Source organism: Paramormyrops kingsleyae, chromosome 10, assembly GCF_048594095.1.
Source record: "Paramormyrops kingsleyae isolate MSU_618 chromosome 10, PKINGS_0.4, whole genome shotgun sequence".
NCBI lineage: Eukaryota > Metazoa > Chordata > Actinopteri > Osteoglossiformes > Mormyridae > Paramormyrops > Paramormyrops kingsleyae.
Genome location: NC_132806.1, coordinates 20,919,569 through 20,932,967, shown reverse-complemented (window position 1 = coordinate 20,932,967; position 13,399 = coordinate 20,919,569). Strand labels below are relative to the sequence as shown.

Sequence of the window (13,399 nt, the reverse complement as noted above, 5' to 3'; positions counted from 1 at the left end):
TTGATGAGCAATTTCTTGTTGTCTGTATATTATTTTTTAAATATCTTCTTTGCCCAATTAAAGATTACAAAATAAAATGAATAATCATATGAGAATACTTATAGAAATATACAATATCTTCATTTTGAGACTTTAGTTTGAGGAAACACTAAGGAATCATGTTTGGGAGACAGATTTCCAGTCATTACTGTCATGTGTCAGCAGATGAGCAGGGGATCCTGCGCCCAGCCCTTCCCGTTTTCCTGGGGTCACGCTGCCTGCGTACTGATCTCATGCCTTAAAGAGGAAACTGCATTTCCTGTGAGACAGGAAGTCACGCTGATTTCCTCACTGGAAAGCTGCTCGCTCGACATTTTCCCTGTGCCTTGACCCCAAACTGTAATAGCTCTATAGGTTAACCATCCATACAAGAGGTCAGTAATGCAGTGTATTTACTGTAACAGCTAACACACCGTTGGCTCCTTGTTTAAGTAAGAGACGAGGCCAAATCAAACCAGCTAGGGATCAGGACACGAGCCTTTTCAGGGCCAGGTAACTTCCATATACTATTTGGTCACAATATTTTTTACATAGTTTTTATTTTTATATTATTTACAATTTTAATCAAGTTTAGTTTTAGTTCATTTTCAGAGTGGGATATTTTTCTATATTTTAGTTTCATTCTAAGCTTGAGTAATTTTACTTCTAGGGATAGAGCGACAGTTGCAGAACTATTTTATGTGTCTTTAGAGCATCCTAGATACAGTACTATGCATAAGTCTTAGGCAGTCACATGATTAAGGAATGATCTTCATGTTAGTGTAAAACTACAATATTATGCTTAGCAAACTGCACAGGATTTACAGCAACCGTGCAAAACGCCCGTGTATTTTTGGACTCGACCTCTACCCCACCTTGTTTGGCTAATCAATACCTCATTGAATTATTTAACAAATCAAGTCAATTAATTAATAAAACTGATGGAGAAATTTAATGGATACATATAATGATTCGGGTGCCCCAAAGGAGAGGTTTCGGAATTGAAGCAGAGTTTGTTTAGCCATTCAGCAAGATGCGAGTAGCTTTTTGGGGAACAGATGAAATTCTTGTTTTTTTTTTTTGTGCTACTGTTAATTTGCTTATGTTACAATGTCAAATTGTGTTTTTCTGAAACACATTAATTACCAAGATGAATAGCCTTAAACATTTTCTTTGACTGTCTTTGACTATAGACTTTTACACAGTACTGTATGTACACCATGCGCATTACGTAGTTTTGTCCTCAAAATTGGCTAAATATGTTCCAGGTATTAATTAAAGGTAAGTTAACTTAATTGACTAGGCCAGCATTTCTCAAACCAGTCCTCAAGGACCCCTTGCTGGGAAGCAACTGGGAGGGAGCAATAATAGTAACAGAAAGTACTTGACATTTGGATTAATTGTATTTCATGTAGCTTCTGAAGCAATATTTATAATTTTAATTTACTCGTAGTCTGCCATTTTATTTTCATATCTTATTTTTAGAGCTGATATGATTACTCAAATGAACTCGATTACTCGACTGATTAAAATGTGCCATCTCGATTACTCATCAATATGACGGAAGGAAAACAGATGAAGGATTAAATAAAAGAAAAGCAAAAGCCTCAGTTGTGTGGCCACACTTTAAATGTTATAAAAATGCAGTCGTCAGTCAATATCGCAAAGCAGAAATTAAATATTACAAGAGCAGGATCGCAATGCAACTACATCTTTAAAGAAAAAACTCAGGTTTTACGGACTCACTCACTAATGAGAGGTTAGCAATAGGTAAGCTATGTGCCCTTTAGACCTTTGGAGTAGCCTAGTAGGACAAACGTTAAAATGAAGGCCAGCCTGGTCGCTGAGTCACATCATCTTCCATAATGCAGTACGTGATAATGGTATAATATTAGTTAACTTCTTGTGTGCGGACTTTAATGGGGCTGAATAATACCGGAACAAGTTCACACTGTACTGTTTGAATGTTTGCCATGTTCTCCTTGTTTGTGTGGGCTTACACCATACTCACCTACAGTCCAAAAACATGCAACTTAAGTGACTCGGAGTGCCTGGGTTGTCTGTATGTGCGAGTGAGTGAGTGAGTGTGCACCCTGCGATGAGCACCCCCATTTAAGGCTAGTTACAGCCTTACACCAACTGATATATACACTGTATTAATATTATATTTTATATATGTATACATATTATATATAAATGATTACTCAATCATCAAACTAGTCCGCAGATTACTTGATCATTAATATAACTGATAGTGCCAGCCCTTGTTATTCTATTTCAGTTTACTAAAATGTTTTCTTATAGTCTTTAGATTTCGTTAATGATAATAACCCTGGTGGGACAGCATGGAGTCTGACCTCAATATGTCTACCTCTATATCCAGGGGATAAACATACAATTACACACACAAGCAAAAATTCTGCCTTATGCATTTCATAAAAACAATAAAAATGCCTAGTATGATTAAGTCTGATTTGTGCAAGTTAATCTTATTTTTCACAAGGTCTACAGACACCTGCAAGCGATTTTCCATTCCTCCTTAAGCGAAATCCCTTGAGCTAATGAGAGGCTCCCATTTACCACGTTTCTATCCCTAACTTCACAGGCCTCTTCTGAAATCACTGATTAGAAAGACAGTGCTTGTTTGAGTCATAAGGCCAGATAGCCATTCTTAAGAGATTTAAAGACGTCCGCTGCAGAGTGTCTGCAGTCCAGCTTCATGCTGGGGGCTTGGGTTCATCCACTTCCATGGCTTCACAGGAAGGAGTTCGGCACTTTAAATAAAAGATCAAACGTAGACTGGACTCTGCATCACTGTGAAGGGCAGGACAAACTGTATTTGTATCACAGAAGCCCCGTCCCCCTTACTGGTGTCAGTAGGTCGTGGGATCAGTGTGGGTTTGGTGCAGGTTGCCTGAGATTCAAACCTGGACTTTGCTTCTACACCATGACAGTACAAATACTCTCATTGGCCAGTTTATTATGTAGACCAGGGTCAGCTCCTCCAAGCAATGAATAATGTTGCTGCTGCTGAACGTACACAGCAAACAGACAGGGTCAAGAAGATCACATTCTGTGCGGCTAAGCATTAGAATGGCTAGGATGTGTGATGTAATCCTTCTGAATGTGGTGTAATTGTTTGGTGCCAGATGTGGTGGATCCACCATCAACAGCCTCCTTCCTGGGATTTTCACACACTACACTATCTGTAGTTTACTGAGAATGGTGCAATAAACAATAAACAGAGTGATCGCAGTTCTGTGGGCGAAAACACCTTGTTAATGAAAGAACAGGGGAATGTCTAGACTTAGCAGGAAGGCCAGGGGTGAAAAGATAACAGCTCAGAACCACGGCTGATTCTGAAAAAGAACTCATTAAAGCGCTTCTGAAGGCGAAAGTGAGTCGTACTCTCTACTGGCAAGGTGTTCCTAACAAAATGGCCACTGAGTACACATGGACACACATGCACAGGCACAGAGAAGCTCTTGACCTCAATGGCAGCAACAGGGTAACAACAATGCAGAAGCACTTCCTTAATTAATTCTGGAGGTACACACATTGCTGCAGAGTACATATGATGGAAAACTACAGCAATGTTTTACAGCATACAGGAGCCACACAGGAACATTGATCTCATTATAGAAAAGTGTTGAAAGGTCTTTTGAGTAAATAAATGCTGTAATCTCAGGAACACTGCTCTCTATTTAGGTCACCAGGCACAGAACTGCATATAGAATTTTGGTGCACAGTGTGATTCACACTTGAACCTGCAGATATAGTCTACAGTAAGATTCACAAAGTCATACACAGAACAAGTCTACATTGAGGTTGAAACCTAAGAACCACCTCAATGCTTTTTGATCTTTGAGCCTAAAGTTTCTGTTATCATGTGTTTTCATCCAGTAGCCACTCATACACAGCAATGTAGTTAAGCAGCACAAGCCGTCAAGGATCCAACTTGGGTACAAGTTCTACTAGGCCAGCATTTCTCAAACCAGTCCTCAAGGACCCCTTGCTGGGAAGCAACTGGGAGGGAGCAAAAATGTTGACCGTCTGGGGGTCTCCCAGGACCAGTTTGAGAAACTCTGTACTAGGCTAAATATCAGTAACTAGTGCAACATAGTTTTGGAAAGAGTTATACAAAAAACATAGAACTTAATATCAGAAAAGCTATTCAGATAAATAACACAAAATGTCTAAGTGCAATATACAGCAGAGCATCCAGTAGAGCCAAATGAATCCATTTCAAGAGAAGAGTCGACAAGGACAGAAAGCCAGTGAGTCAGATAGTGGGGGTGATTGTGACTGTTTTATGAAACAGAGTAACGTGCTGTTTATCCAACATGTGCCCACATCCTGTGTCACAAGGAGAAGTACTCAGATCCAGGAATTATATTTCTTTGACCATAACATATAACCAACTTCCTAATGTTCTGTACAACAAGATAATGTTCAACTATGCACATGGCAATCTTCTGTGATGACGTGCGGAATGCTGGTACTGATAATGACTATAGAAAATGACTAAATGAGTCCCAACGGATGTGAGAATTTGCATTACACATGGACTGAAGTAGAAATTCAGCACAAGGGGAAAAAAACTTTACTTTCTGCTGTGGATCAAATGCATGCATGCGTTGAACCAAAGATTCCAAAAAAAAAAAAAAAAAAAAACATGTCAATAAAATTTTAAAGACTCTTCACAGGAACTACAACTGGTCGATGGCAAAAAGTCTACTGCCCAGTTGAGTATAAAGAATCACGTTCACAGAGTACTCAACTGTTTGAGTACTCTATGAATGTTACTCTTTATGTTCCACTGGTTGATTGAAACAAAACCTTGGTCTGGATTTATACTTTCTGAACTGGAGTTGCCAAATTGTGAATGGTGTGTGCTCTGCGATGGTTGGCACCCGTCCTGGATTGCACCCTACTTTGCTCCCACAACGTCTGGGGTAGGATCCGGACCCTGAATAGGATAAGCAGGTACTGAAAATGGATGGATTAAACAATGGTTTCTGAAAGGTCACTAAGATGAACAGTACAGAGAGATGCTGTTGGGGGCATCTGGGTTCAGTGTATCATTATCATTTAAAGGGGCATGAACAGTGATCATTATCACATAACTGAACGTGCATTTGTGTGAGCTTGCTCATCATTATCACCTAACTATTTTAAGCTACATCAAACTGTTGTGTCTTTCACTTCTATGGATATTTCAAGCCTTCAACAGTATACACGTTGGTGTGCATGTATGTGCATATGCCCAAACGTCAGCGCAGGTTCCACTCAAAAAGTCTGAAATAAAAAGAGGGCGAGGCAAAGCTAACCATGGTACACGCTAATTAATGGCCCGGCCAATGCACAAAGCACATGAGTGGCCCAGAGGGACCAATCAGAATTCAAAACACAATGCTCTGAGACCAATCCCCCTGCAGCTGAGCAGCTGTGGGACCAATAACATCATATAGAGAGCACACAGTGACAAAGAGCAACTGTGTACAGGTCCCAGCCTGTCAGCATAGTGGCTAAATAAGAAAGATGAGCTATGGCATTGTATCCGTAATGTCAGCGCCGGTAGCTCAGGATGGACAGCATTTGCACAACCGTACTTCTCAAGCACAGGGTGCAGGGTGAAGAAAATAATGAAAATATATGTCAACAGATTGAGTTCACCAGATTCCTCAATTGTGCTTTTAATAAGACAATATCTGGAAGGCAGCTCTGTTTCGGCCATTAAAATCTGTGTATAGGAACCTCAACTTGAAATGAATGGATGATTTCATTGACATTGTGCAATAATGATGATAATTCTACCAGGTGTGGCAGGAAATATACAACTGTTCCAAAAGTATCTTTTAAAAGCATCTTGAGGAGTTTGTGGGCAGGCTTCTACATGCAAAGTGGTCTATCAGCATGACTGCTTCAGGAATGTGGTGTGGAAATCAGCTTCCATGCAGTCTGACCAAACAATGCATTACGACTTGTATCTGGGGACAAAGGACTGGGCGTGGTGAGGTCCACTTAATGTATTTCTGAGTGAAATATTCATGCCTGATTGCAGTGGTGTGACCATAGCGTGACGAACCGTCAGAGGAAGAAGACGGCAGGAGAGGAGAGACAGAGACAAATCGAGAAGCCCAGCCTCTGGTCCAGGAGCTACGAGCCAGCAGTAGTCTCCAGAGACCGGCCCTGGGTCAGTCTTGAGGTTTGTCAGAAATGCAAGCACTTAACCCTGCCGTGAACCATGAATGCAGAGAGCCTGGCCGTGACAGCTGATTCTCACTGGCATACCTGAGTCTTAAACTCTCTGTGCAACAGGACAGCATATATCTCTCTATACTGAGGATTCTGAACTTAACTTTGGGTACAGTGATCATGTACCTGTCAATCTCAACCTCATGTGGCCAAAGCAAATGCCTCTACTATAATCCTGTGATTTAAATAAGTCAATGCCTGAGCACAACCATTAATCCTGCTCATTTTAGGAGCCGTTACTGGGGGACATGTGAGACAGAAGCAATTGCACTTCAGGAAGAAGTTACCAGAATGACTCACAAAGGCAGCTAGGTAGTTGGCAAAAGTTTAATTCTGATGTTGCTCTGGAACAGCTGCGATAGACAACAAGGACGGAAACATTCTTCCACCACACTGAAGAGATGCAGTTTACTGATGAAGCTGATATGTGGCTGCTTAGCGACAAGAAAACCTGACTGCCCATGAATGCAATGCACTGGTGGGAGTAGAGGTGCACCCATCCGATATTTGGGATTGGTATTGGCACCGATCCATACCTAAGTAGATGGATCAGGTATCGGCCATATGTGACCGATCCTCATCCGATACTTACTTATTTAGTTTTTGGCAGTCTGTGAAAAGATAAATACTATTTCTTGTTAAATCGATTTGCACATTGATCGCACATTAGCTCTTTCCCGTTTCAGATGCGTTTTGCAGCATTCAAGCTGAACACTAATGCTGCCACTCAGTTTGTTTGCCACTCAGTGGGAGTGAGCACACTGCTGTCACATCATAATGCGCATACCCTTCGCAGTAGGAGTAGCGTCAGAACATCAGACAAGAGGGATGCCGAATGGGTCTCAGTCTTTAAAGCTCGACTGAAGACCTATTACTTCAGTTTAGCTTACCCACAACTTATACCGTAATTATGGCTGCTGGTGTTGCAGTACATGCCATTTTTATCTGCTTTGTTTGTCCATTAATGTGTCTATGCATGTTCTGACCACCCCATGCTCTCTGCCTTCCTCCCCATATATCCGGATGGTGCCCGGGGTGGGTACCAACTGTGATGCAGCCCTGGGTCAGTCCCATGGAGGGGTGACATTGTGGGTGCGGCTTATGAACCGTAGCACCGTGGGTGCAGACTTCAATGTGCCACACAAGGCAACGTGTAGGACAGACTCATTGATGGACTTTGGCCTCGTCCTTGATTACAGTTTACACTCTGCATTTAGCGGGGGGGTTGGGCAGCTAATAGACCTTGGACCCACAAAGGTTTTTTTCCTCCCTACTTGGGAGGTTTTGGTTCCTTTCTGCCATTGTCATCTGCCTCTCTTTCTTTCTTTCCTTTCTTTGTCTTTCCTTTTCCCTGTTTTTGTATTATTCTCTCAATGATTTTGTTATGTACCACGACACACCCACGTAAAGCACCTTGGAGCGACTCTGTTCTGAAAGGCGCTATAAAAAAATAAATTGGATTGAATTTTATGCTTGAAAAAACAACTAGCAGTACAGTGATTTGCAATCTTTTTTTAAAAAAAGTTTTGAGGGTTGGAAGTAGCGTTTAGTGGAAAATCCCGCTAAACAAAGCGCATGAAATTGTGCGAAAACAACGCGAGTAATGTGAAAAAAAGCAATGGCTGATTTGGCAGTCGCTAGCTTGGGCTGTTTTGCGCACTCGCTACAGCTTGTGATACACAAGGGGCTGCTATCGCAATGAAGTGTAAGTGATGCTGTTGTTGGTCGGAGAAAAATTGTGGAGCATTTTAAGTATTCGCCACTTGCATATCCTCGCTTGGAAGATATTCAAATTGAACTGCAAAATGGCTCAAAAACACTTAAAACAACATATACAAAATGAGGTGTAACAGCACTTTATGTGTGTTTCTAGTAGCTTAATCAACAAAGCTTTTTTGTCATACATTTTTTTTCATTTGTATTTACTAGTTTAAAAAGAGCTCTGGTATCAGATCGGTTCATATCAGCCGATACCATCTGTTCAGGTATCGGGATTGTATCAGTATTGGGGAGAAGTTAGGTGGGAGAAGCATTTCACTCCATCCCTGCCCTATGGTCATGTATTCATGTGCAACCGATGCTATAAAACAGGAACCGTGAGATTCACCGACTGGCACCGGCACAGAAGTTCACGACGATACAATTTGGGATACAACGTTTCTAGTATTTTTACAACGGTAAAGTCCAATTTATTAATATATATTCGTTAGTACAGACCCTATGCCTTTATTATTTAGAAATGTGACCAATACTTTTGGACCAATGACTTTACATTTAGATTGATTCCCTCTCTCTAAACTGTTTCTGTATAACAAATCATGTCGAATCGCACTGCATCACAATAATGGTGAATCATATCGTATGGCATTAGTAGCTGCTTCGTATGTATATTTAATGTATCAGTTTGCTCGATCTGTGGAAACTCCCCTAATACAGAGTAAGGAGTTCCAGTGAGGACTGTCCTGCCCAGCAGCATCTCCCAGGACACAGCTCTCTTAAATAATCGAAAAATCTCTCTGTGGTAACTACACACTCCGGGTCAGCTCTCTGTCTGCTAATTACTTAGTGAAAGGTGTGATGACTCAAACTAAACACAAAGTTCTGCTGCAAAGTGCATAACCTGGCTGTGTTTGCCCTTATACACCAGTCTACATCTCCGCTTCCTTTTTTTGGCCAGTTCTCAGCACAGAAGGAAAAACCAGGGTGTGGATTTCAGATCCTTTCAATGCATGTGACCTGCAGGCGGGCCAAGTGCAGCGGTCCCCACCTTTTCTACAACGAGAGCTACTTTTACGTAGAGAATGATCTGCGGCGCTACGGAGTCAGTGTATTTCACAGACCAAGGAAAGTCCCCCCTCAGTAAATTTTGCCACCCCCTCACTGGCTTAGTTTGTCCCCAATGTTGCTTAAGGGTCACTCCATTATGCAGATCTGAAAGGTAAGAACATGCACCTGAGCCCTGAAAAGCTTAAAAAGTGAGGGGCCAACACACGTATTCAACTGGAAAGATGAAAACACCCACACAGCACCACCACTGCGGTTTGTATTAGACATGGAAAGGTCAGATGGTGAGGAGGAGGATCGCGGCTTTAGCCATCAGAGGAACTGGTGCTATATATGCAAAAGCAGCTGTTTAAACATTAACTGGTGAATGCAAATTAAGCAGCAGGCAATAATGCACCTCTATACTGGTTGACAACAGGGACTTTGTGAATGGGGGGTGGGTTTTGGTGGGAGAACATTACAGCTTTGGGCAACACCAAGGGGGGTGGGGGGGTGGGGGCCTCTCAGGTTTCCTGGCAGCCCAGCTAAAGAGGAAATGGACTGGCGATGCTCTGGGACTGCTTTTTAGCTTGTGCTTCCAGAAGTAGCTTTATGTCAGAGAGAATAAGGGGGCGGGGTTTCCAACATGGCTAGAAAACCTGAAATGCTTCAGTGCACCTGTGCCTGTATAACATGAGCAAAACAGACATAAGCTTTGGCAAACTGTCCGTGTGAGGAGAGTAAATAAGAGACTCTCAGGGTCCAGAGACACAGCAACAACTTACTGTACAATAACAATACAAACCAACACTGTTGATGCTGAGGCCCAACACTAGGCCCACTGTGTAATAATTGCTTCAAAGACATTCTTTGTACCAATATATATGTGCTTCTAAACGACAGGCTTTCAAACACCTTTACTGTGCTTCAGATGCTGTCAATTGCTTTTACTAACCATTCTCTGAGCCTAGCTTGCACACGCTAACATTTTACTGATAACCCCACAGTTGTCAGTTACTCATCTGGGGAGCAGTAGAAGGTAGTGAACATAAAAGCACCCTAAGAATGGAAAGATGACGAAGAAACATATCTAATATTAGCCACGCCAAATCCGTTCAGTTGCCCACCACCTAAGTGTATTACTCATTTCCTTTTGAAGTAAAAAGCCCTTTTCTGGATGCTGATCAACACCTAAAGTCAGAATGTGACAATTAGAAATAAACTTTTTCTACGATCGGGAACATTCAGGTCTGCTTGTAAGTGCCTCTTGAGCATATTTTCCTGCATTTAATGGAGAAAATCACAGTAATAAATATGAAGGACTAGTGTAACAGTTTTATAAATAGCAGCCGCGAAAAGTGTAGAGGCATGAAGGACTAGTGTAACAGTTTTATAAATAGCAGCCGCGAAAAGTGTAGAGGCAGGAAACGTGTATCTGCTTCCTAATCACTAATGTAAATAATGGCTCAAGATATAAACAGTGATTCAGATAAATTTAAGTTGTTTTTTTTTTATTATTTGAAGAGCTGGTCTCAACTCCGAAAAAATGAACGATACTGTAGTACATTGAGATCTAAAAAAAGTGAAAAGAACAAAAAAACAGTGCAGTGCTCCTTTCAGATGCTGCCTGTTCCTGCTACAATGTTACTTACACAGTAACAATTATCCAGACTTCAAAGGACACGATGACCAAGCAACTGATCTCATTCGCATACCTATGTAATGCAACATGTTACAAGGTCTCATTTAAATTTCTTATTTTATACATTGAGGCTGGCTGGCTGCTGAGATCCTCGCTGCCTCTGGAAGCTGACGTCCGCCCAAAGCTCGGATGGACTGAGACTCGCTTTTTTCAGTCCGCAGTGAGGAAGCGTGTCTAAAGCTAGCAGCCTGTTAGGATTCCTTTGTGGGGGCTTCTGTAATCCTCTGGTCCATCTCGAAACTAGTAATTCTGAAACATTCCAAACATACTCACCACGCATAAGAGTGTCTCCACCTTGGCTGTGAGGCTCTGCCTCCCTGTAACAAGTGCAGGCAGCTACAAGTTATTTGGCGTTAATGGGCTAAACCTTGTGTGTGCAGAAGATCACAGTAGGGGGACCTGCTGACAAGTCCAGGATGAAGGGGACAGTAGCACCCAGAGGTACTGGGAGGAGGGACTGGGAACATACACAGTGCTGTCAAAAGCCTCAGGCAGCCAAAGGAATTGTTCAAAACTTTCTGTATAGTAAGTGCACATTTGCTCAGAACAAAAACGCCAATTTCACATTAGAACACCTGCACATTAAGAGTAACACAAAAACTAACAAGAATTTCCTCAGTTCTCCAGAAAATGACTGATACCCAGTTGGATGGCTAGATGAACACAGAACACCACTTCAGCTCCCAAACTCTCCTCAGGGGCACCTCAGCTAATCTCAGCTAATGTATTTGTTACATTTCATAACCAGCTCGCTTAATTAATTAAATCCGTTTGAAAAGTCAACAAAGTGTTGATTAGCTATACAAGGTGCGCTAGTGATCAAGTCAAAAAAATACATGGATATATTGGATGTTTGCTGCAAATATTGTGGTGATTTCTGGAGAGGTTTTGATATATTTAGACACATTCATAATATCATAGTTTTACCTGACGTGAAAATTTAAACATCATTTTCTTTGACTGCCTAAGACTTTTGTACAATACTGTATAAACAAATAAATTATGTCGAGATACATATAGAATATCACTGGTCACTCAGAGACAGAAACAATGCAGATACCTCATACCAATCTGTGTAGGCTGGGTACCAGCACAGCATACCTGTATCTGACAGAGCAAGTTTGGCTTAGTCACACATTGAGGAAGTCACTCACATTCGCACGCGCACACACACACACACACACACACACACACGGAAGTCACTCACACACACACACAGGTTTGTCTTTAAATCTTTGTGGAGACTCTCCATTCATTCCTATGAGGAAAACTCTAATCCCAACATGACTTTAACCCCTAACCCAGCCCTAACCTTAACCGTAAGTAACCAAACAATATACGAGACTTATGGCATTTTCAGTGTTTTGATTGCATTCACAGATCTTTGTGGGGACCTGGAAAATGGCCTGCACCATGTCAAAATAACAGGTATTTATTACATCATGGGGAACATTTGGTCCCCACAATGTAATAAAAACATAATCCACACAGACACAAACACTCATGCGCACACACACACACACACACACACACACACACACGGTGAAGAACAGTGATGGCAGTGTGGCCAGTAGCAGATGGCAATGCAGTAAAATGTAGCAAGGGGTAGCTGAGGCCTGCCCACTACAGTGACCCTTCCCGCAGTTCAGCACCACACTGAGTGCTACCGAGACAGGGTTCCCCGTGGCCACACCCCCTCACCCAATCTCAGCCAATTGAAAACGTAAATCCTGGCTACCCAGCCAGGCCACACCCACAGCGCAGTCCAACGACTATGATATGGATTCTAAGTTGGAAAATCCAGGTTGCTCCACTATTGGGAAGCCATACCTAGAAAAAGACCTGAAAATTAAATGACTAGATGCATCAAGCCACGTGAAGGCAGTAGTATCAGGTTATGACCAAGCTGACGCTACCTTAAAAAAAAAAACCCAGCCTTGAGATCTCATCCAGTGGATCATGCAATCAACTGTGCATTTCTGTCAGCACTACATCTTCAGGAGGGTTATCTGTGCTTGATTGGGGCGATCAAGGCCAGACCACAAAAGCAAGGTGGAGTTACCCAGTTCGGATGAGAGAAATCAATCATGGCAATTTGAATCTGTAAGACAATCTATTCCTGATCCAGCATGGATATAAAAGACAATATTTTAAAAATGCTGCAAGACACAGTTAAGCCTTTCCGTCTGGTCAGTGGACACAGAAGATCAAACCAATGCAAGCATGAACGGGGCACTTTCTGCCACTGACTTGGCTAAAAGCCCATTTGAATCAAACTTATGAATTTAACACCTGTAAGAGGAAGAGGCAGAAGTTCTATCACAAAGGAGAAAATGTTCAACTGATTATTGCACCAACCTGACCACAAAGGACCAGCAGCTCAGACTGCAGTTCAAACTACATAAATGTATGATCGTGTGACATCATAATAAAAGATCGGAGGCCTTCTGCAACACAGAAAGAGACAGAAGACTGAATGCAGGAAGTCACAGGGTGTGAATGACGCCAATATACTGCTATGCAAATGGAACGGAGCAGCTGACAGAGTTACAGACAGCCAACAGAGTACTGTAAGGAGCACTGAAAGATGAACACAGTGACAGACAGTCTACACAAAAATTGAAAGGACTGACAAGCAAGTGACATAATGATAGACAG

The 13,399-nt window shown here is 41.9% G+C and overlaps 1 protein-coding gene across 1 annotated transcript in view; it reads right to left on the bottom strand.

The window, feature by feature from the left end:
• The window catches only part of mgat4b (alpha-1,3-mannosyl-glycoprotein 4-beta-N-acetylglucosaminyltransferase B), a 71,071-nt gene that overhangs the window by 51,361 nt on the left and 6,311 nt on the right, over positions 1-13,399 (bottom strand). The window lies entirely within an intron of this gene.